Here is a 25706-nt window from a genome sequence, read left to right on the forward strand (position 1 = left end):
TTTTTCATTAGGTACTTTGGTTTTATCTTTTTTTTGATATTGTATATGAGAATACTTATTTTGAACTGGACTTGCCTGAAGTTTTTTTTATTAGGAAGACAAATAATCCAGCTATTTCTCCCCAAAGCGCTATACACATAAAATATACCATCAATGTTCCTTTGGAATAACTTTCAAGTAGGTTCTTTTACTATTTACCTAGATTGGAGATTTTTCTTTCTAGGTTGAAACTTCCCATACTGATGGAGGGATGGTTTTATAGTAAATGTATCAATAGCTGGATGTATAAACACTGACAATTTATGGTTTAAGAACAAAGGGCATCAATGTGTGAGAATTTAATTCAATAGGGCTAATCTCAAATGCAATTAATGCTCACATTCTTTATGTGCCCCTATGGTGGTCTGTGTGCCCAAGGTATTTATTGAAATAGAGACATTTAATTAAACTGTTTTCAGCACTTGGGCAAAGATACAGTTTAAGGTGTAACATTCCACTTAAAGGAAAAGAAAGAAAAGAATCTCAATAACATTTCTCCCAGTCTGGTCCCTAGTCTTAAGAATGTGTAAAATATCAAATAGTAAAAATATATATCAAATGTTCCTCCAACTTCAACACAGACACACCTGTGCATACACACATATGTGCATATATGCATGTGCTGTACTGGTAATGTTCCCTTTAGTAATGAGTTTACAACACGTGAACTATTAGGCAAAGTAACTATTAGGCAACCTAGTGCAATGAATTTGGGGGTTTAGAATGATAAAATTCACATCTACTTCCAGCTCCTAGTTAGCTGCAATTTTCTTTCTTGTGAAAATGAAAGGCTTAGATTTCTCTCATTATCAACTAGTTCTACAATCATCTGCTTCTACGAATTTACATCACCATAGGGTGATAGACTTGCCCTAAATAATCATTTTATGAATATATTTTTCTACATGTTTTGTAAATATGTGATACAAAAATGGGGCAAGTGACAATGAAATGAAGAAACAATGTTGTTTAGTGTTCAGTGATCCTATAACTTGCATAGTAGCACAGGCTTAAATTGACACATTACAAACTGATGTCTTGTCCTGACATACTTACATGGAGGGAGCCAAACCTTCAGTGGGTCTCTGGAGTTAGAAAACTGACCTTAAATTTATTACATTTGATTATATCAAAAGAAGAATCTAGTTTCCAGAAATCTTGTGTGTGTGTGTGTGTGTGTGTGTATGTTTGTAAAAGGATCTTCAGTTAAACAAATATACACCTATTTTTATATTATATTTTTAAGCACAAATTTTATTTTTCTTTTCCTTTGAAGTCTACACTAATGAATCAGGAAAGGGGGATAGATTTAACTTTATTAATAATAAGATTTAAAACAATCGATATTTCCATAATAATCCAAAAGGTGTTATTACACTGTTGTGATACTGTGTATTTCAAATCTATTGTTAAATGAACTTTTATATTGGTTCCCCTTCTTCACCAAAAAGAGACAGACATATCAGATATAAATGTAGCAAAAATAAAAGAGAGTCAATCCATTCCAAACATATCTTAATACTTTCCAAAATGATAGTTTTATTTTTTTTAATTTTCTGCATGGTGTTTCTCATTGGACCCATTTCTCTCTGAGAAGGGTAAGGAATCTCTTGTTCTCATAAACTGTAGACTTCACTTATGCTATCAGGTATAAATAAAATGCAACTACCACCACTGTAGCCTGGGTATTATTTTATTATTTCCATCTGCACAGGAGGAAACTGAGAAAGCACATGACTTGAATCTAAGTCATTCACTTCTAATCTTGTTGGGCTTATTTGTTTGTTGTTTTTATTGCACCATGAATTACTTAAAGAAAGTACTTTGTGTACCACAAAGCACCACATAAGCATCAGCATTTTATTATGAATTTTTGAAAAGTTGACAGCATTCTTACCAATCCTCATTTGCTTGCCTAACTGTAAGTAGATCAGAGTGATCTCTCAGGCTAAATATGACACCAAGGAAAGATGGCGCGCTTCTGAGAGATGTTCAGGACCCTCTGCTCTCAGGAGGCAGGGCCCTCTGGCCTTTAGAAGGTTGACTTGCTTACCTCCACACCTTCTGTTCCCCAGGCTGCTCTCCCGAGCCCGCTTACTCACACATCTCCATCAGAACCCTGAAATCCACTTTAAAAGCCTCAGTCTATAAATTATAAGATGGGGCTTTATTCCACCATAAGCCAAATATGGCATAAACTTTAACAGAGAGAAAGCAAAAATGAGTAAGGTCTTTTCTTTTTTTATATTGATATCTACCTCACAACAAGCCAGGATGTCTCTTCTCTACAAAACACAGCTTTATGTGAAACCCAAAGTGCCTGAGTTTGAAGTTAGAAGACCTGGATCAAACTACTTAAACTCTCTGAGCCTCAGTTTTCTCATCTATGAAATGGGGATATCAATTTGTACATTGCAGTATCCCTGTACATTACAGATAATAAATATTAACATAACCCCTCACAGAATAAGGGCAACCATTATCACCTTTGGTGAATTCATAACTCAAGCTTGAATTATTCTATCAAATGCAGCATTTGGCATACAGAATAGCTAGTGCAGACATTGTTTTGGATCCCAATGTCAATAAGTATAGATTGCAAATTAGCCAAAATTTTATCTCACCTTATGAGTTAAACTACACCAACATTTTTGTGAACATGAAGTTATTCTTTTTTTGAGAGAGAGAGAGAGAGAGAGAGAGAGAGAGAGAGAGACCAATTTGAGAGAGAAACATTGATGGATTACCTCCCCCATACACCTGACTGGGGATCTAACCCACAACCTAGGTATGTGCCCTGACCAAGATCGAACCCATCATCTTTTGGTGTAAGGGACAATGCTCCAACCAACTGAGCCACACCAGACAGGCCGAATTATTCTTATTTTCAAAAGTGTCCAACACTTACAGCTGTTGCTGAAGTTTAAATCAATTACTTCGGGCATATTTGCATGGAAATAAAAATGTCAAGTGAGCCTTCTTTTGTGAATGGTGTCTCTGTATACCTCATTTCAAAATGGTAGCAGATGGGATGAGAAAGTAAAAAGACAATACTGAATATGTATGCTAATTACAATCCACTGTGAACCCAGGGGAACATCTTTCTTTGAGAGAGCATGGCGATATCCCTTTAATCCCTACAGACACAGTGACCGTTGGGTTATAGGATAGTCTAGAGCACTATTAGTTATTCTGTCTCAGCATTGTTCAAGGATGCTGGACGTTGCATTCAATAGAAATACGCAAGCTCAAACTATGAAAAATTGCTATCATCCCTTCCAACATAACAAACCATGTCTATAGTCTGTGTGATACAAAAAAAAGAAACATAAACAAAGCAGGAGGCATTGACATCACGTGCGCACTGGTTCTAATTTCAGCTCTGCCATTTACTCACTGTAGAACCAGGGCAAATGTCATCATCTCTCAGGGTCTCCATTCTCTAATCTGTACAATGGGCATAATAAAACCTACATAGAGAAGCTGTGAAAAGTAAAAGCATGTCCACCAGCACCAGGCACAAGAGCATTTAACAAATACAAGTAATTATGAATGGTCACTCTTTAAATATTTTTTCTCACTCTGAAATTTAAACATAAGCATGTGGTAAATGGCTCTATACTGAATTTTGACTCAGATTTGGATTCTAAAAGAGAGCATGACATACATGTAAAATTTTCTGATTTTAGTCTGCTGAGAATCCTGGAACTCCTATTTTCTAAGTGGAACTCCAGTGAAATTGAAATTTGTCCAATAAAATCAAGCAATCCTTCAGACTACCAGCACTTTCTTCCTCTAGTTAACATTGGGAGAGATTTGGCATGTACGCTAGACAACATGCTGGCAGATCATTGAAAACATGGGTAGCTGGTTCTGCTCTTTCACTTCATACAAATCAAAATCAAACTATCCCCTCCCATTGTGCCCAATGCCCACCTTGAGTAAATGATGGAAAAGCCACGGCTCAAGGCTGCATCTTCTGCGAGGTGGAAGTGATGAAGGTGACAGGGTTGGTTTGGGACTGCCAGGACAACCTCTTCTTTGACACAGACGTTCAGAACCCCTTTGCACGCTGTTATTCCACAGCCACCGCGCTTGCCTCTAAGGTGAGCTCCGCTGTGCTTGTTAAACTGTTTTGTACAAAGTTTGCAACTCTTTCTCCCTGATATGAGCCTTGCAGGAGTCGTGTCCTTTCCGTGACCCTCCTAGTCCTCCGGGCTTCTGCACCTGCTGCAGCCTCAGTAAGAAGGCGACAACGGAGCCTGGCATGAGTTCAACATTCAGAAGCTCAGTGTGCCAGAGGCGAAGAATTTTCCAGAAAGACCTTTGCTTTCCCCTACCTTTACAGCAGTAGCTCTTAAACTTTAACCTGCATAAGAATCACCTGAGGTGTACTCTTTAAAAATGCACATTTCTCAGTATCCCCTGCCCATCCCAGTTCAGTCACTCTGGGGTAGATTTCTAGACTTTGTAATTTTTTATAAGCATCCCACCAGATGCAGATGGTCATTCTGGAACACTGGGAGAAATGTGATTTTATAGTATTAAAAAATTCCTAATTTAAAATATGTGATCATAAATGAAAGGTTAGGAGAGAAGTATCTCCATAGCCTGAATCCGTTCATATATGCTATCGTGTAGCAGAAACATTATATGGTGTGTTTGTGTCTTTAACTTCCCTTACCTAGTATGTTTGGGGGCAATAGAGTAACAACAACAACATGCATAATAATAACAGCATGAACTGTAAAAGTCTATTTTTTAAAGTGGAAATATAGACAGTATACAATCAATAAAAGCTTGGCTTTAGAAAACTAATGATGACATTTACTAGTTATCTGACCTCAAGCTATTATTTCTTCATTTATAAAAGGGAGATAGTATTTCCCTGGCAGAATGTTGTAAAGAACTTAGTAACTATCAAAGGCCCAGGCACACACGAGGTGCTCAGAACTGGTGTAGCAGGACCAGTTAACCAGCCACTCTTGAAACTATACCACCCAAATGTTCCTCAGCATCCTGTGCTTGGCAGGTTGCAAAAGGTATTGGTCCCTGCCTTAGTCAGTTCATGCTGCTAGGACAAGATGCCATAGAATGGGTGGCTTTTAAACAGCAGACATTTATTTCTCATCACTTTGGAAGTTAGTGTGTCCAACATGAAGGCACCAGCAGATTTAGTGTCTGGAGAAGGCCCACTTCCTGCTTCAGAGATGGCCATCAGCTCCTGTGTTCTTGTATGTGAGAAGGGCCAAAGGAGCTCTCCTTCCTAAAGGCACTTATCCCATTCGTGATCCACCCTCATAGCTTACATACGTCCCAAAGACCCCCACCTCCTCACACCATCTCCTTGGAGGTTAGGGCTTTAACATAGTGATTTTGAGGGGACACAAACATTCAGTTTGTAGCAGTCCCCACGGATTCCTTCACCTTAGCTGAACTCACGGACCCTGCCTCTTGCTTGAAGCACTAGATATTGGAACGTAGTCTCTAATATAAATGGAGACACACTAAGCCGGTGTTCTGTGCAGTTAGATCTGCTGCTGATGAGTGGGTGCCACAGGAAGGAGAGGGCCCTGTCACACTGACAGTCAGATGGATACCTTGCACCATCTGGGGATAGATAAGGGGACTCATCACCAACCAGTCTCAGAACACTCTCTCTTCCCTAGATACCAGAGCAAAGAAATACGAACATATTCCTATGTCCCACCTGCTGCTCCTTCCAGACATGAAGATTGTCACCCACCATCTGCACAAGGCCAGCCTGTTCAGATATTGTGTACTACCTATGGAAATGGATGACACATATGATTTAGAGACTAAACCTAAAAGCAGCAGGATTAGCATACTTTTTGGAATTATGTTCCTGTTTGCTGAAGACCAAACCGCTTCAGTATTGTTATACACAGCAAATGAGAGAAAAGGGGCCAATCTCTTTTTTTCCCAAAAAAAAGGCTCTGTGTTAGTTTTCCAGCTTTGCCATAATAATGACCACCAAGAGGCTTAAACAACAGAAGTTATTCTCTCACAATTTGGGGTCTGAGATAAGGCGTCAGTAGGGTCATCTCCTTCTAAAGGCACTAGAGATGTGTCCATGCCAGGCCCCTCTGTCTTAGCTTCTGGTAGTTCCTTGGTTTATGGCAATGTAAGGCCAGCTCTCCCATAGTGATATCCTGTGCATGCCTGTGTCCAAATCTCCCCTTTTATAAGGACACCCGTCCTATTGGATTGGGGGCCACCCTACCCCAGTATGACCTCATTTTAGCTAATTACATCTGCAACAAACCTATTTTCAAATAAGTTTTTATTCTGAGGTACTGGGGATTAAGATTTCAATGAATGAATAGGGAGGGAAGGGAAGGGATACAGTTCAGACCATACCAGACTCACTCTTACAAGTAAATTTATGAGTGCTTGTTAGGACTCACTGTTTTGTGTCATACAAAGACAAGATGCCTTTAGCCTAAAATATTTCTTAAGTACAGTATTATGTGGTGACTACCGTTCTACAGGAGTGTCTCTGTGTGTGCCCCATGGAAATGTCTTAAGAAGACATAGCCATAAATAGCTGAATGACTTGACCTGGTGAGTAAACTATACACTGTTCACTACTTACATATTCCTGATTTTATGCAAGGATTGATTCCTGAATATTTTCCTGGAAATAAAGCAATCATTTTTAAATGAGCAAAATGTTGATCTTTTAAAGGAAATAATAATCCAATAAACCTGCATGAAAATCACCAAAATTTACCTTTTGAAACCATGAGGGAACAAAGAAATATCTCCAAGCCAAGCTAAATTTTTTTATGGAAACTGACATTTAAATCAGAAATCACTTAACAGTGTTTAGCCCTGAAATGTAAAAGGCATTATCTGAGACTAATGGTTCGCATACTCACATGCACACACAGCAGTGATCGCATTTCGATTTTACTTTTAAACTAATTTTACATGACAGAACCTTGTTGGAATCCCATATGTTCTACTCTGAACTCCTGTCTGCATTCACTGAAAATTTCTGCAAAGCAGATTGTTAAATTCTCAGTTTATGTTTCTATGGAAAAAAAACAAAAGTTTTTGTTGGAATTTTTTTTTTTTTTACAAAGACTAACAATACTTAAGGTATTGTGATTAATAAGAGAAAAGCTTCTAAAATTGAGCTTTAAGGCACAAGTTTAAATTGGGTAGTAGTCCAGGGAATGATTATAACTAGTTCATTTGCATTATTCAAACAGCCATTGAATATCATTAATTTTTATTGAGAACTAAAAGCAAGTCTATTCCATCAGAAGCAATCTGAAGCAGAAGTCAGGAACTAGGAAGTTCTTGACCATGTGTTGTCTTCATCTAGTGCTGGGAATTGTTGTTTGTTTTCTCAATCTTGCTTTTCTGCGCAGTTCTCATTATTTAATTTTCTATATGTGGTTTTTTTTCTCCCAAACAAAAAGGGGCTATTAATTCTCAATTATACTCATGAAAATTAATGAACACTTATTCATCAATTATAGACTTATCATTGTCTATATAAACCAGAGCCTCGTTCACATTTCAAATCAATGCTTTTTTCAAAATTACCTGACTGATAAAAGATTGTCCACACGTGTTATAGGAGTTTGGGGGTGTATAGTCTACGAGTCAAGCTGAGATCTCAAAACTGAAAATATGCAGGGTGAGGTTCTAGAGATTATACCCTGTATGAAGCAGAAATCCAAAAAGTAAACCTAATAGAGTTTTCTTACTTTTACCTCTGGTCCCTAAAGACCTGTTAGGGAATGATGAGGCTGGTCACCACTTAAAATCAGGTCATCTTTTCCGACAGCCCTAGTGGGCTTTTGTTCTTACTCTTCCTCCCCTGGGTCATTGCCACAAGATCAGGATGAGCCTCGGTATTGAAAGTGCAGCCCTTGGTCACGCTCTTCTTGGGATGCCTGGTGGAAAGTCAGGGACCCTCCAGTTGACTGTCTTATCTGTTTCCTGGTTCTATGCATTCAGTGGACATTACATAATTACTCTATGAGTTAAAATCAAGAAGTATCCCATAGAGAAAAGTTCCAAGTAGGACATTTTCTAACAGTCCTTCATTGCGTTTGTTTCCTAATTCTCTTGCTGAATGTCCTAGTTAATTTTAAAATCAGTTTATTAGTAATCCACTCTCCATCTGTGCTCAGTGGTATTCTGACCTTGGTGTCATCTCAGCAATTTCTCACCATGTTAGTTATTGTCACTGACTCTTGTTTAACCCGTGTGAAGGATCCTCTCCTATCTAATTTTGAGTTAGTTTCTCTAACTAGTCAACTGTCCTTTCCCCAATGTCCCTAGAAATCCTTAAAAGGAAGTAAATTTGTGAAAGTTTTGAAGAATAATGGTCATACTTTTCTCTTTTACGTTGTAATTCCCAAATCTTATTTTTAAAAATCAGTACAAAATTATGTAAAGTTTCTTTTTTTTCCTTATTTTCTACATGAAAGGGGGGAAAGATTACGATATATGCATTTATTTGTGCAGGAATGCCTTAAGACTTTATTTTGCATAATATTATGTAACCAACAGATAAGTTCAAAGGATACTTTATTTAAAATTTATAAATATCTACTACAGATGGGTAAAAATTCTACTTTATAATGAAATAATATGGGGATGCCAAGATAGAAACTGACTTTTCTTGAGGTTATTATATGCCAGGACACTCACTTTTCTGATTTAATATATGCACACACACCTAGACATTGCTGAGTTTGATGTCACTGAGCTCATTTTACAGAGCAGAAAATGGCCTCATAAAAGATAACTTGTCCAAAGTCACATAGCTACTAAAAGATAACTTGTCCAAAGTCACATAGCTACTAAGAGATGGAACTTGGATTTGAAACCAGATCTTTTCTGGCACACCTGTTATTTTTCTATTCTGCCAAGATGTTTTTTCCTCTCTGTGTAGCTCCATGATGAAAACAATGCAGCTATCATTTATTAAACTTCTATATACTGTGTGCCTTACAACCATCATCATATAATCCTCTACTACTCTGAAAAACAATTAGTATCATCACCATTTTATACATAAGGAAAACTAAGGCTCAGAAAACTTGGACAGCTTGGCCTAGTTAAGAAGTAGCAGAGCCAGGAGTCAAACCCTGATACAGTCAACCCTCATTATTCACAAATTCGTATGTGTGAATTTACCAACTCACTAAAGTTTATTTCTAACACCCAAATCAGGACTTGCAGAGCTGCTTCTTTTCCTTCTGCAGGCATGTACAGAGCAACAAAAATTTGAATCACCCGTCATACATGCTCCCCACTGAGGTCAAACAAGGCAACACTGCCTTCTCATCTCAGCCAGCTCACACATTGTGAACAAAAGTCCTTTTTACAGTCTACTTAGTGCCACATTTTTCATATTTTGTGATTTTTTTTTGGTAATGTTGTTTAAAATGGCCCCAAAGCTTAGGGCTGAAGTGCTGCCTAGTGTCCCTAAGGGTAAGAAAGGTGTGATATGCCTTACAGAGAAAATGCATGGGTTCGCTAGCTTCATTTAGGAATGAGCGATAGCACTGTTGGCCATGAGTAAAAAGAGCTGTGTATTGATTGGTTGACCAGAGTCTCTCAGGAACCAAGCCCTGTATTTCCCTTAAGACCAATGTGTTGTTCAATATTCATTAAATCCGTGTTCTCAATGACCTTATAGACCGTAACTACCACAAATCACAAGAATCAACTGCATTTGTCTTTCCAGTGTCCAAGTTCTTCTACTGCACATCCCAACCCTCCACACATTCTGGAAATAATAATATTTAGTTTTGCACTGTGTAGTGCACCTTTGTTTTCAATTTTCCTTCATGGTTCCCATGAAAGATGTGCTTCCTTACCAAAACCATCAACTACTTATTCAAATATGATGCCACTGCACTATCCTACATTTGTGCTTACATGACCAATAGATTCTCACCATCATTACAAAGAAAATACAACACAGCACACAGTAAAGCAAACTCATAAAATATTTATTTAAATTGATTTAGCTCAGAGCATGCTTATATACATAAATAATTTGTACTTCATGAGTCAGATTCTGAAATGAAGATGCAAAGTGCAGAGCAAAAAGAAGTGCTGGGACCTCTTTTTTAAGCATCCCCATTCTGTTATGGACTTCAATTTGGGTCAAGAGAAACGAATATATTCTAGTGGTCTCCTCTCAATGAATAATGGCTTCTTATCTACAATGTGGACCTCCTGGAGTCTAGCCCTTTCTCTAAAGAAGGCCATTTCTTGCAAGATTTTCCACTGAGAAAAATGAGAAATAAATCAGCAAGGATGATACCGTCAACATTGCAAAGTGTACTGAAGATAATAGAAAGCCTGAAGGATTGTACCATCCATGACTCCTAGACCCATTTATTTGCTCGATTGCTTCTAAAACACCAGCTTTTCTCCAGCCCGTGTGTAAAAATAAAGACAAAATGAACCTGGACTCCAATGACATGGACTGGCTTTACAACACAATGAGTGTTCTGGGCAAGTTACTGTACCTCCTAGAACCACGACTTTCATATCTGTAAAATGGTGGGATTGTTTACCTATTTACCTAAAAAGATACTAATAACTCACCATGTGGAGGATTTTGCAGTTAACAAAGCATTATTAGCATAGATTTTCTCAATGATGCTCACATCGACATTATCAGTTAAGTGTAATAATTATTACCATTTTTTGAGAAAGTCTTTGAAAAGCAGAAAGGTAATGTACAAATACTTCTATTTAAAAAATCGATGGTTTTGAAGGAAGCAGAGGAAGATTGCTAGCATGTGTAACCCTAAATTCACATGACTTAAAAATGATTTTAAAAGGAATTAGAACCAAATATGCTATTTCCTGGTTTAAATTAAATGAATCATTGCATAAGGCACCAAGCCAAGAAGGCTAGTGGGTCTGAAACTCAGGCAACAATTGATCTTGAGGACATACACCTTAGTGCTGGGATTTATTCTAAATTGCACAAAGTTGTCATATAGCCTATAGGGACATAAGTTAACAGGTCAAGAAAATTATTACAGTAACTAGAAGCCCAGTGCACGACATTCATGCACTGGGGGGCGGGGGGGCCCTCAGCCCGGCCTGCACCCTCTTGCAATCCGGGACCCCTCGGGGGTGGGCCTTAGCGCTGCTGCGGTGGCAGGAGCAGAGGCAGGAGAGGCTCCCCCCACCGCCGCTGCACTCGCTAGCCATGATCCCGGCTTCTGGATGAGCAGCGCTCACCCTGTGGGAGCACACTGACCACCAGAGGGCAGCTCCTGAGTTGAGCGTCTGCCCCCTGTTGGTCAGTGCTTATCATAGTAACCGGTTGTTCCGTGGTTCAGTCGATTTGCATATTAGGGTTTTATTATATAGTATAGCCAGGGCTGCATATCCATTTGTGTCCCCACTCTATAACATGTGTGTGTGTTTTTCTCTTAAAATTTTGTTATTGTGTCAGTCTGGATGGGCTGTGTGATGCAGCAGTAACAAGTAACCTAAAAATCTTGGTGGCTTATCATGACAGAGGCTTATTTCTCATTCAAGCTACACAGTCATCCTAAGCTACACAGTGATCCTTGCCTACCTCCATATCTCTTACTCTAGAACTCACACTGAGGGTGTGATAACCATCTTGAATATTGCCAATTGCCAGCATAGATGTAAAACAAAATTGTTTGACAAGGTCTCATACCAGGAATTAAAAGCTGGTCTGGAATTGGCACACATCACTTCACTCCCAATTCATGAGTTACTCAAGTACAGAGAGCCAAGAAATGCAATCCAACAATGTGTCTGAAAGTGGGGATAACCAGAAATATTGTGTAGGTGGCATGTAGCATAGGTGTAGCCGAGGTGAAAGAGACTTCAGAATTTTCTTTGACCGTAAGTTCATTCCATGGGTTAAGGTTGCCAAAAGGGCCAGTGCCAATAGAATAGAAAAAACAAAATTGCAAACCAAAGAGTGCTTCTAACACTGCCACACTTACATTTAAACCGAGCATGTCAAACTCACGGCCCGAGGGCCGCATGCCTTGTTTATTTGGCATGTGTTAGCCTTTGAGTTTGACATGCTTGGCATAAACCTTCGGAACTGAGTTTCCTCTAGAGAGGGTAGCATTGACTGTTCTGAGTTATTCAAGTGAATTGCTGTGAAAAAGATATGAGGTCATGTGTAATTTTGTCATTTATTATTAATATCTATTTCACCCTAATTGATAAGTATCTTTTTAAAAAAATATATTTTATTGATTTTTCACAGAGAGGAAGGGAAAGGGATAGAGAGGTAGAAACATCAATGAGAGAGAAACATCAATCAGCTGCCTCCTGCATGCCCCCTACTGGGGATGTGCCCGCAACCAAGGTACATGCCCTTAACCGGAATTGAACCTGGGACCCTTCAGTCCACAGGCCGACGCTCTATCCACTGAGCCAAACCGGTTAGGGCTTGATAAGTATCTTTAATATTATTTCATTAATTGTGTCAAGAAATATTGAACTTTGACAAAGAAGAAAAGGTTTTTCATAGGGAGAAGTTTATCTGAAAAACCATTATTTCTAGAAATGATTGCCTTTGCAGGAGATTTGTTTTTGTCTCCAGCTAAAATGATGGGCTTAAAGTGGAGTAAAAGCAGGAGGAGTGTGCACTGCTCCCCACAGGTGAACCTATCCCAGAGTAAAATTTCCTGGAAAATGGAGAGCTTTTATTTTCACTATCTGTGTACATGCAGGTCTAAACACTATTCTCCACTCCTGAAAGATTGATGACCTGAGGCCATTCCTTCCTCGAGTGGAGTTTGTAAAATACCAGCTCCCACACACGGAGATTCGCTTTTGTAAAAAAAAAAAAAAAAAAAAAAAAAAAGACAGATGAGTTAAAATGGGATTTTTTCAAAATGCTATTAACACGTTTGGGAGGAGTAACCAGGCAGATATAAATGTTGGCCATGGGGATTACTTACACGTGAAGTGCTGAAAATGAGCAGTGTTTCAAGAATTGTTTCCCTGTTGTATTAGTGGAATGCGAAAGTCTAAATATGGTCATGTGAAACACTATAGTATCTGGTGGGAACTGGAATATACTTCATTTTACAATCCTACAGGGGAAAAATATTTTGGCAGTTGGATGAGAATCTGGCAGCATAAAGATTCATGCTGACATCAGTCAGAACTCGGCTCATGAAACCATATTCATTCCAGACACAAATGCGTATGATATATTGTTACTTAACATACATTTAATTATTCCTTTCATTAACTTTTCCTAATTGTTTCTGAGTATTATTTGCCTTTGGTGGAATAGTCTTGTTATTTTTATGATCTCAGAAAGGCAGGATGGGGAATAATTACATCAGGTGTAAGCTGGATCTGTGAGTGCTTATTTGCATACACACACACACACCAAACCCTGGAAGGCCTGGATATCAAAGGCCATTGCATAAAGGAATATCCTAAGGATATATATTGGTATTTGTTTCAATTTTGGCATCTACCCCTTTGTTTTTAATTTTCCATTTTACAGTTGCTCTGTTAAGCATAACTAGTTGAAACATGTAGCTTACATAGGAGAGAAACTATAGAAGCCAGGAAGGATTTTAATTATAAATTCCACTTCAGCAAAATTGCCAGCAACAGGAGTATGGTTTTATTTAGCTTAGGTTAGGGTGGTGCATGAAAAAACATTTGCAATTGGATTATCTTCCCCCTGCTCAGTAACACAAAGTTAGAAGGAGAGCCTCACTGAATTCCAGGCAGCCAGACAGACCCAAAGCCAGCTTGCCATTCCACTGCCATGTGAAAAGCAGAGATAAAAAGAGTGCGGGCATAATCCAGGTTAAAAGACATGGATACGAAAGATGACAGTAACTCATAGATAGAGCAGTGTGACTCTTCATCGCAACTCACATGGAAACCAGCCGTGACAGGGAAGGCCTTAAAGATTGGATGGCATCTGTTTCAGAATTCAAATGGAAACAGATAATCTATGATCTTTGGTAGAAGATGCCCAGGTTACCATTGCTGGGAAATGAACATAAACCCAGATACAGTGAGGTGATATGAAAAGATCTTAAGATTTGGAGTTGGACAGATAAGGTTTCCATGCTGATCCCATCATTGAGTAGCTGGACAACCTTGGGTAGAATCATAAGTAATAATGTTTTGTTCTCAGAGGGTCACTGGGAGGATTAGAGGAGTTGCCAGATGTAAAGCTCTGAAGCTCTCAATACTTCACTTCCTTATCCAGAGAGGAGGAAACTTAGAACCAGCTCTTCCCATCTTCTGTGGGAAACTGGTGCCCAGAAATGCCAAGTCCTCTTCCAGGTCACACGATCTGGGTGGCATTGGTAGGATTCTGTGTACTCAGGAGATGGCTTTCTCATGATCTTCCCTGTCCCAACAGTGGATCTCATCACACAAAGCAATGGGTGGTGGGGTGGACTAGTCTACCTGAGACGACCTGTGGCATCTGCCCACCATTGCTGGAGTTAGGCTCATGGACCTGAATGTGATTCCTGAGACCATGGGGATGGGGGGGCTCTTTTCCCACTCCAGCATTCCCCAGGTGAGAATTGGATTATCAAGCCATGAGCCATTTCTTATGGTCTAAGACAGCCCCTTCAGAGAAGTAGGACACCTGGCTGTCCAAGTAGCAGGACAATCCTGGGCAAGCCACTTCAATTCTCTGGACTTTCATAACCAGACTTATCTTAGAAGATTGCTGAGGGAATTGCAGATAATATACCTAACAATGCCCAACAGAGAGCCTATCATGTAAATGCATAGCAGAAAATGAATGATAGTTATTACTTTTGAACTATTACCATTATTGCAGATGACAGTAAGAATAGTCAACTTTGATAAGTGTGCTTTGTGCCAGACATTGTATTAAACACATTCCATTTAATCATCACAACAATGCAATTTTCAGAAAACGACTCCGAAGCCAGAACAGAGCAGGCATGGAATGGCAGGATGAGGTGAGGGGGAGTGAAGAGTCTGCCAAACATTTCCAGGCACATAAGGCACCACAGGGATACCTTACAAAGAATGTGTAGCCCTAGACGGTTTGGCTGAGTAGTTACAGTGCCGGCCTGCAGGTCAAAGGGTCTCGTGTTTGATTACCAACCAAGGGCACCTACCTGGGTTGCAGGCTCAATCCTCATCCAGGGTCAGGATGCCTGTGGGAAGCAACCAATCAATATGTCTCTCTCATATCGTTGTTTCTCTCTCTCTCTCTCTCTCTCTCTCTCTCTCTCTCTCTCTCTCTCCCCTCCCTCCCTTTCAATCTCTCTTAAAAAAAAAATTCAATGGAAAAATATCCTTGGGTAAGAATTAAAAAAAAAAAAGAATGTGTAGAAGTCCAGACATGTCCCCATAACTACGCTGTTTAGACCACGGCTGAGCTGACCACTGCTGTGCCCCCAGTGCCCTGCACAAGGTTTGGTGCACAGTAGGTAGTCAATACATTTTCATGACTTCGATGAATGAGTGAAGGATAAATATTGCTGTGCTCAGCTCTTTACAATGACCCAACATACAATTGGGCTGGTGGTAATCAATCAGAAAGACTGTTTTTCAGGCAAGCTCACCACTCTGGAGCCAAGAAGAATCTAACCATGAAGAGAGAGGAAATATTACTAAACAGAAAATTTAAACTGATCATCTTGGCTGTTGGCTTTGGCGGCATTGTCCTAAAGAAGCATGTTCAGAAACATCTGGCAGCCCAGGTCACTGACTCTGATAGACCCCAAGAATAAGGAAAGCATCAGAACTAAATTTACTTGCTGATTAATTTCTTATAGAGAGTTTTTCTCCCCACCAAGATACAAAGGGCAACTTAAAAGGCATGAGGTTATTAAAAATTAATGCTAAATGCTGTTATCAGAGGGTTTGCTTATTTTGCTGTTATTAAAAATGCAAACAGATTAGGTGAAACATTTGCAGCCTGAAAGATATGGTTTTCTTATATTTAAAGTGCAAGCTCAGCAGAATGACAGTAAATTTTTTTTAACGATCAGTGTTTTCTAATCTTTGGGTCATAAAAATAAATGACAAAGGGAATAGTTCATTTAATACAGCAAAACAGATACCAAGTGATCTGGCTAGTAACATGAAAAAATGTCACTCCTTTTGCTGTTTCCATAACTGACCTTTTATTTTAATAAAATAAAAAGATTTTTTAACCTTTTGTGCTGATCTAAAGAAAACTATACAAGAGAAATCACAAAGGGCCAAATCGCTACTGTGTATTTATTATAAGTGAAAAGAGTTGGCCATGTTGGGGTAGCAAGACAGGAGAAATGTCAACCGTGATGAATTTAGAGTCATTTAAAACAACTCCCCAAAATGTATTTTCTCAGAAAGCAAAGATCTCCATTGCAGACATAGTTCTTTTCCGAGATGTGGCAATGGCTTGTTTAAAATCTCCTTCTCACGGACTGACTGACTAACCCATTCATTCCTAAAAATACTCCTTTCATATAACCCTGTTTAGCTTAGTCCTCACTTTAAATTTAACAGGAACTAATAGTATTCCAAACTATTTGCTTTCTTTCAGTTGAACCAAATTTTTTAGGAAAGGTGCAGGAGAGAAGTTTCCAGCCATACTGTCACACACGCACACCCCAACACCAACGGAGCTTTCATGGGCTCCTGCCATCCTACAATCTGGCACTGACAGGAGGACTAACAACAGACCCTTCTTTGACACAGTGGTTGCTTTAGGTCCTTACACAACGTTTTTAAATATAGGAAATCTACATTTTTTGCCAAAGAAATCACCCTCCGTCAGGAGATTTTTCTGTTTTGTTTTTGCCAATGGTTTTAGCTCAGTACCATTTCTAGAAACCGGTACAGCTAAATCTGTACCTTTCCTTTTTACATATCTGGTAATTAAAAAGCAAGTGCGAAAAGGTTATGGTTTTCATTCGACCACAACCCATTTTTTAAAATTCTGTAATAGCCCATAAATTTGCATTAATGATCACCTGCTCCAGAAACCTCGGAAACCAGGCTGGAAGAAAGTCCGTGCATTTTTATGTGTCTCGGATACCTGACTCCGGGCCAAAGTGGAAGCTTTGGAAAGTAGAAAGAGCTCCACTGACTGGCTGCTTTTATTTTTATTTTTTTTCCATTTTTGGCCAAAGAAATAGTTGGGTCAAGCACCAGCTCGTGTAACCAGGAGATTTAGTTATGGGCAATGTAAATCTCACATTTTTAATCCTGTAGGAATTTACAATAGCTCAGGTTTTACAACAGTCTCTTTCCTTTTGGTGGGACCAGGATAGATAGGAATAACTCGCATGGGAGGTCAGGGCACCCTGATTTGTATTTCCTTTCAAAGCTCCGTAAGACATAAATACATAGTACAGTTTTCCAAGTCCCTGTCCTCCTAAAAACTTATAGGGACACAGAAGTGTCAGAAATCGAGTCGTGTGAGAGGAACTTGCTCTATAAAGGAATCTTTTCAGGATGGAGCAAATCATGTAAAGCTCAGAGCTGGGTTTACAAACAGACCTAGGAGGTGCTGAAAAACCAGGAGTCATTCATCTTATTGTCAATCAGGGACTCCTTTTGTAACGCAAGTAGCCATCTCCTAATTTATCTCTTTTATATGTTCAACCTCTTACAAAGCAGCAGCAGTATTTTTCTGAGCAGAGGACAATCTTTTAGGATGTCTTGATATTTCAGTGAGGGTTGGAAGTACCAGCAGTCCAAGTATGAGAGGGGTCAGGGTCAGATGTTTATTTATGTGGCACTTATTTGTGGCAGGAACTGGGCTAGGTCAGGAACATGACCCATTACTTATTTAATCACATTCCTCCTCCTACAGTCCCATAAAACAGATGTGACATTAATTTTGCAGCTGAGGAAACTGAGGCTCAGAGAGGTGGTTCAAAGTCAAGCAGTAAATGGTAAAGCCACATTTATACCTTAGTCTAAAACACATTCCATTTATCCTTCTGATTCTTCCACGGGAAAAGAATAAGGTCTTGAAGTGAACCCCGAGTGTTCCATGTCTGCTGCTAAGCTATATTTCCATTGCATCTATTTTATTAATACTAGAACACTCACAGGAACAAAGCTCTCTTGGAGCCAGACCACCTGATGACCACCTGGAGATATTGTTTTTCTCCAAATAATGCTGAAGCTGACAATTCAGTTCACTGAAAATACGTTGTTCTGGGGTGAGAAGAAGGGACTGTGTTATCTGTTGACTCTTTTTTCTTTTAGTTTGTTACTTTCTCTGAGGTACCATGATACCATAAGTGACCCAAGTATATTTTTAAAGCTTGCCTCCTGGACCACAGGATCCAAATCTGGCATTGATCTGGGAGAGTTACTCTTTTATTCAAATATTTCAGGGAAGTTTCTTTCCCTCCAGGAAATAAACAGATTATCAGCTACAGACACTAGAAATACTAGAATTATGTGAACAAAACCTTTTAAGCAGAAGAAATCCTTTCATGTGCTACAATATGGATGAAGCTTGAGGACATTATATGCTAAGTGAAATAAGCCAGTCAAAAAGACAAATTCTGCATGATTCCACTTATCCGAGGTATCTAAAGTAGTCAGACTCCTAGACACAGAATGAAGAATAGTGGTTGCCAAGGGCTGGGAGAGCAGTAGGGGTTGTTCAATGGATATAGAGTTTCGGTGATGAAAGATGAAAAAGTTCTAGAGATCTGCTATACAACGATGTGCCTGTAGTTAACAACACTGTACGGCATGCTTCAAACATGTTGAGAAAATACATTTATGCTATTTTTGTCACAATACATTTTTCAAAAGCCATCAAGACAAATGCTGAGGACAGCAGGGCATACCTTCTGAGAACAGTGTTGACCTGGACATCAAAGAGTAAGCTGCAAAGCCCAACACTGCAGTGGTTCTGAGTTTTCAAGGTTGTTCTGAACACTCAAGGCAGACAGAGGGAGCCAGTGAAGGAGTTTTCTAAAACACTCTCTTTGCAAGTGACTCTCACTGTTCAATCGGACATTCAGAATATTTGTTCCATAAGCATCCTCCAGAAAAGCAGAGTACTACTTGGTTTGTTGCCAGATGCCTACCATCCTCCCTGGGCAGCTTTGCTTCTGAAATCTTCCTAGGAAGAACATTGATAAGCATTATCCTGAGCCCCAGGGGAATGCTGATGAGGAACATTAATTTCTATTTGTGACAAACTGAATAGCCTGGGTGGTGGAATACACGTGAATATTTTCTGATTATTCCCTGCCCTAAGCCAAAAACATTTTTCTGGGACACCAAGATTCAAAAGCTTAGATTTGCCCATTTCACGTTCCCTGAGAGGATGTATATAGCATTCTGCCATCACATGACTGAAAAAAAAAATCTGTGCTTGTCCTTCAACTCTTTGGCCCAAAAGGAACCCTTAGAAGAAAGCAGTTATAGTGGTGCGCGGTTATATGAAAACACAGAGGACTGTTCAATTAGTCAGAGATTTGAGATGTTAATGAAATCAGAGATTTGCCAAGAAAGTTGGAGCTAGACGAGACCTTTGAGGTTATCTCATCCAATGTCTTAATTAACTAGATGAGGAAACTGAGACTCTGAAAGCTCATCATGACCCGCGTTAATAGCAACAGAAGGGAATTATTTTTGCCAAAGTGTTTACGTTAGCTCGACTGTGGTAACCACTAGCTGCTTCTTATTAAACTATCAGTTTGGCTTAAAATTGTTCTTGGTTCCTGTTTATGGGAGAGTTTAATAACTGCTATCTACAGTAATAAGAGATATAATAATGTTTATCTTTTTATTTCCTCTAAGGGTCTTGGAATGTGCTTCCTCATTAATTAAAGAATCTTCTGAGTCCCCCTATTAGATAAATATTATTAACTCCATTTATAAAGAACATGAAATTCTGAGTGACTCGGTGGCTGAGAAGCACCATACCTTGAGCTAATGGTACAAAAGGACATTCTGTAAACCTGTAAGAGACAGGAACTGTTTGACTTTCATGCAAGTATTCTAGTCCTTGAAGTAAAATAAACTCAATGCAGAGGTATTGAGCTGCTTTACACAAGGAATTGTGTTAAGAGCACCAGGGGACTTCCAGATACTATGATGACAATGCCTGTTCTCAGAGAGCATGTATGAAATAGCTGGTAGGGACACCAAGACATTCGCATGACATGTTTAAAACATAAGGTAAAACACGCATTATGAAAGAAGTGCTATGAAGGTCAAAGGGAGAACATAAATCAAAATGGAGAGGTCAGGAGAACCTTCAAGGTGAATGTGACTTTGAGCTGGTTATTTGAAGATAGAAAATATGCCAGTGGTCAGACTTATAGGCATCCGTCTGTACATTTATTCAACCTGCAAAATATTTCCTGAGCATGTACTATAGGATCTTGTCTAAACTCATGGTTGGAGAGAGTAAGGCGGAGAAGAATGGAGATGGAGCTCCTCCAACTGAATAGCTTTCCCCAGGATATGGGTAGGAAAGCAAAAAGCATTCTCCCCTGCAATTTGGGGCATGTACATCGCCTCAGATGTGTAAATGACTAGAAGAGGCTGACACTTGAAAAAGAGGTTGGAAGTATCTTGCCTTTGAGGGCAGGGGCTCAAGTCTTGTTGCTCCAGGAGAAATGTTGGGAATGTTAAAAGGATAGGAAACCAGCCCTCGCCAGTTTGGCTCAGTGATTGAAGCATCAGCCTGTGGACTGAAAGGTTACAGGGTCAATCCCAGTCAAGAGCATGTGCCTCAGTTGCAGACTCAATCCTTGGCCTGGGTCAGGGGTATAGTGAGAAATATCCAATCTATCGATGTGTCTCTCTCACATCAATGTTTCTCTCTCTCTCTCTCTCTCTCTCTCTCTCTCTCTCTCTCTCTCTCTCTCCTTCTCTCTCCCCCTCCCTTCTACTCTCTCTAAAAATCAATGGAAATAATATTCTCAGGTGAAGATTAACAAACAAGGACTAGAAAGCAGATCCAGGAAGTTTGTGGTTGCTCTGTTGCCTGGGTTACAGAGTTAATTGTGGCTCTAATGTCAGCATTGAAGAGGGTGGGACAAAGAAGTGAATGCGATCCCACTTTCTGAATTTTTTTAACTTTTTTTTTTCTATCCCCATTTATCCCCTGTATGCTCTCTTCCAACTCTACTCACCCCCTCTTCCTCCTTGCAATCGCCACACTGTTTTCAGTGTCCATGAGTTCTCTCTCTTTTATTTTCTTTTTTGCTCAATCCCCCCACCAGATAGAAAAGGCATGAAGAGCAAAGTAGACAGAAAAGGGGACCCGTGAGGTAGAGGAAACACCAGGAGACTGTTGTCATTAACTGACTAGAGAGAAGAACAAAGTGGAGTTTCACTAAGTGTGTGGTTTCCCCAGGAGAAGGCATGTTGCTTGTGACAGAATTAATGTGGAGGATTAGGACACAGATTGAGTCATTGAATTTGGCTTATCAGAAGTCTTTTGAGAAAGCTAATCAAATAATGTAGTACATGCTAAAGCCAGATTTTAGGGAGGGTTAGTAATCAGCACCTTGTGAGAAAGTGGTGGCAGGTGATATAGACACAGGGTTCACAGAGTTTGGAGCCAAAAAATGACAGGACAAGGCAACCCCCATTAAGAAGAGATGACTTGAGAAAGGAATCGACTTAAAAATGCTTTGGAGACTAAAGAAAGGAGATAGAGAGAACATCAATATAAATAAAATTGGGGATTGAGATAAACCTCGATTTCTGAGAGGATGGGAGGGGTTGCTATGGGCAAGATGGGGAAGTAGAACACATCTGAAAAGGTGGGAAAATGCACTTTCCCACAGATCATTGATTATGCAATGTTATAGTCTGTGTTTAGTTAAAATAAAGATATTTTGCACGTTTTACTGCTCTTGAGGTAATAATTTGAATATAGACTCTAAACATTTATCACACACCAGCTTTTACTAGCTCACAGTGCAAGTGGAAGAGCAGGGAAGAGATTCCAGAGTAACTTCATGCCTGACTTCGTCTTCTGCCCTTTTCCTCCTTCAGGAGTCTGTCTCGGTTTACTTCTCTCTGGTTGGTGATCAGTTAAGCAAACTGGTTGCAGTTAGGTTTGTTGACAGAGTAGCATGATCATGATGGAATGCTAAGCTGTGGGAGGAAAGGGACTAGACAGTTCACACTGTCCCTGCCACTAGCAAAGAAGTCAGCTACTCTCACCCTCTCACAAGTGTGTGCAGTATTATGTACTTGAGCACAACCGTTTCTGTATCAACTTGAATAAAGCACCATCACCGATAAGAATAACCAAATCCAGGAAAATTTTGGAATACCGTAGGTAAAGGATTCTTGGAATTATTTTTAATTGATTTGGAGAACAGCAGGATATAGAGTTATTAAAACATTTCTTAGAAATCCTTATTTCAAATATGTTTTAGGTCCAAAATCCCAGGTATGGGAATTAGGCGCTTCAAAGCATGCTCTGCCCTTGAGCCAGGGAGTTGTTGCGTGTGAATTATGGATTCAGGCTTGCAAAACGATAGCTTCCTCAGAAATTTCCCCTAAAATTAAAAAGTTGATAAAACAAAGGTTGAATGCTGCCTTGCTACTTAAAGCCAGTTGCTTAGAAATTCTATACAATCTCTAGAAGCAAAATGGTAAACATCTTAGTGTATTAAAGTGAGAACTTTTAGCTCTCCATCCTACTCAACTGTACTCTCAGAAGATTAGCAGCTACCCATCTTTCAAATGTCACTTGTGGAAAGATATATAGTGTGATGGAGGCTTTGGGCCCAGTGGACCCAGTTTTCTTTAGGAAATGAAGCTCACATGCTTACACTGAGAACAGCACTGGCTGGAAAATCAAGCTTCAAGGCTGATAGTTAAGCTGGGAGTTTAGAGTTGACTGTCGTTATTTGAGGTGCCCACACAAAGGGACTGACTAGGGCCAGCTGCTAGCAGGGGGATCATTATTGATAAATTACAATAAAGTGGGTCCTGAAGGCACATGGATTACAAGAAGGCACCTCTCTCCTGCTACTGCAAGGGCACAGGTCTCAGCTAGCAGACAACAGCTGCCTCTCCCCCCTACTCACCCCCTTGCCTGACATCTTTTCCCAGTGTAGTCAGAGAGAACAGGCCTGGGCCTGACTGAGGAAAGAAGCTCACTGTCTCCCCAGAATCAAGCACATAGTAGGTACTCACTTTGTTGACCTGAAATGACACGTTTTGTGGGATTTGACATCCTCCAAACACGTATTTATGACCAGATACAGATTTTCACCCAAGAGGGTCTCCTTGTCTCCTTTAGGAGAAACTAAAATGGCTTAAAGCTACAAAACAATAAGGAGCCAAGGAGTGGCCACAGATTAATTCATTCAAAAACATAATGGCCAAACACCTGTTTTTGCCAGACACTGCTCTAGAGGTTGGAGATCCAGAAAAAAAAAAGTAAATTCCTGTCTTCTGAAGCACATATTTTAGTGTTGGGAGACAGATAATAAAAAAAGTAAATTAATTAAGTATACAGTGTGTCAGATTGTGATACATGCACTGGAGGAGAAACAGAGCAGTCAACAGGGGTAAACAGTATTGGGAGCAGAGGGTTCTATTTAAAGCAAAGCAATGAAGCCAGGGAGAATAGTAGGCAATGAGATCAGGGAGGAAACAGGTAGATTGGGAGTGGGATCATGCATGGTCTTTTAGGCACCTTCAGACACTTGGTTTTTCCTCGAGCCCAGCTGAGGAGCCATGGAGGGCTGTAAAAGTAATGACACTGTCTGATTGACATCAAATTCTCACTCGTAAGCTGAGAGTCAGCCGCAGTTGGCAAATGACAGAATGAACAATGAAGGCATGATCCTTGGAAGCTGATTGTTGGCCCTTCAACAATTTTGATAACTCTTGTGAGAGGAGTGCGTGGCTTTCTGCCAGGCCTATTTGGTCAAGGGAGTACCACCTCAGGAGACTAGGAACGGTTATGGATCCATCTTGCAGTTTAGACAATACAATGTAATCCAGAACAATGTTAATCACAGCATTGCCTCAGTGCAGAGATGGTGACTCCTCTTACACAGGCAGCAGTGCTGCATTTTGTGTCAATGCCTGGCCTTTGGGCATCAAAGAGCAGCACCAGAGACAGGTTGCCACCAAGAGCCAAAGCAGAAAAAGGTTAGTTCCCTGGTTTCCACTCTGTTGGTATCCATTTCCAAAGGGTAGAAGAAGTATGGCAGGATGATGTGAAGCAAGTCATTTCAGATCTCTTCTCCATATAAGACAGATTTTGGCTTTATGTCCATCCTTAGATGTGAATGAATGACTTGAAATGTTGATTGCAAATTCTTGACAACCCAAGTGTAATTTCCTGACCCCTTTGCCTCTGGATTTCAAGAAGAATTAAGACAGTCTTTTTTTAGCAGCCCTAATGAGACACACACTGAAATTGGCTGCAGTGATTAGGGATTATAGTGGGTTGAATTCCTCTCAAAGTAAGGATTAGTCAAGACCAGAATTAGTGAAATCTGGAAGGAGTTAGTTACAAGTGATCATTTCATGAGGCTGTGATTTGTGTAAAACAATTTCATTTGAAATAAGGAGAAAGAGGTTTGAGAAAGTTGTTAGAAAATGTAATGGCAATATTCTATACAGTCTGTTGAAACTGTAATATATGCATCTAAGAAACTACATAAAATCCAATTGGTTCATGTCACATACCTTTATTTAAATTCAGAAGAATTTATAATCCATGCAAACTAACTTAGAAAAAATATTGCATTCTGGTATACTCATGAACATTTGAAATACATGAATTGTAATTGTCAGATAATTATTTATCCAATTAAATGGATGTCCCTAAGCAATAAACAGTTCCACAGCTATTGGTGATGGAATGGCCTCTTTAGAAAGGCAGGCCTTCCACTCTTCCAGGGTTTCTGTATTCTATATTTCCATATCAATTTCTGTGGTTAGCACCTTTATGCTAAATTGAAAACAAATCACATGTAAAATGAAATTAGAATGACTAATACTAATTTTTAAAAAGCAATCATGTTTTTCGGTGTCAACACAATATCACAAATCTATCAGCCGCAAGTTTTAAAAATTATGCACGTCCTTTGGGGGAAATCGAGAACTGGCAGTGAATTGGAACAAGATTGAGCTGATGTCTTTTGTGTACTGTAGCACTTCAAAATCATTGCTCCCCCCCAAAAATCACAGAGGCTGTTAATATTCACAAAGACTAGAAACAGGTGTTTGAACAGAACTTCAGCCACCTTTGACAAGAGCACAATGGGTTTGTCTGAAAGGGTCTTCATTTTACCTGTCACTCAGAGCATCAAAACAGTTATTCTCCTGAGCTTTCACTCCCTCTTCCAAAGGATTTCGCTTGACATTCCTATTTTTTTTTCCTTTCGTTAAACTCTGTCCTCCCTCTTTTAAAACTGCATGATTTTGTCAGCAAATCAAAATGAGCAGAAGAATACATTAGTGCTCATTCCTTATGGACTCCAGGCTGACCTCATTGCTTTTTATGTCTACCAGTAGACCACACAAACTATTTTTGGTGCCTCATTTATCTGTGCAGACAGAGATCTTCGCATCCGCCTCAGAAGACTACTTAGCCAGATGGAAGTAAACAACACAGTGTGGCTTGCATCTAAAGGCTGTGTCACTTAGGCTATCCAAGACGCTTTGTCTTT

At 39.6% G+C, this 25706-nt stretch overlaps 1 protein-coding gene across 1 annotated transcript in view; it reads left to right on the forward strand.

Moving 5' to 3' along the window:
• Window positions 1-25706, forward strand: part of GPC6 (glypican 6) — a 1130094-nt gene that overhangs the window by 938446 nt on the left and 165942 nt on the right. The window lies entirely within an intron of this gene.

Source organism: Myotis daubentonii, chromosome 2 (genome assembly GCF_963259705.1).
Source record: "Myotis daubentonii chromosome 2, mMyoDau2.1, whole genome shotgun sequence".
Classification (NCBI taxonomy): Eukaryota; Metazoa; Chordata; class Mammalia; order Chiroptera; family Vespertilionidae; genus Myotis; species Myotis daubentonii.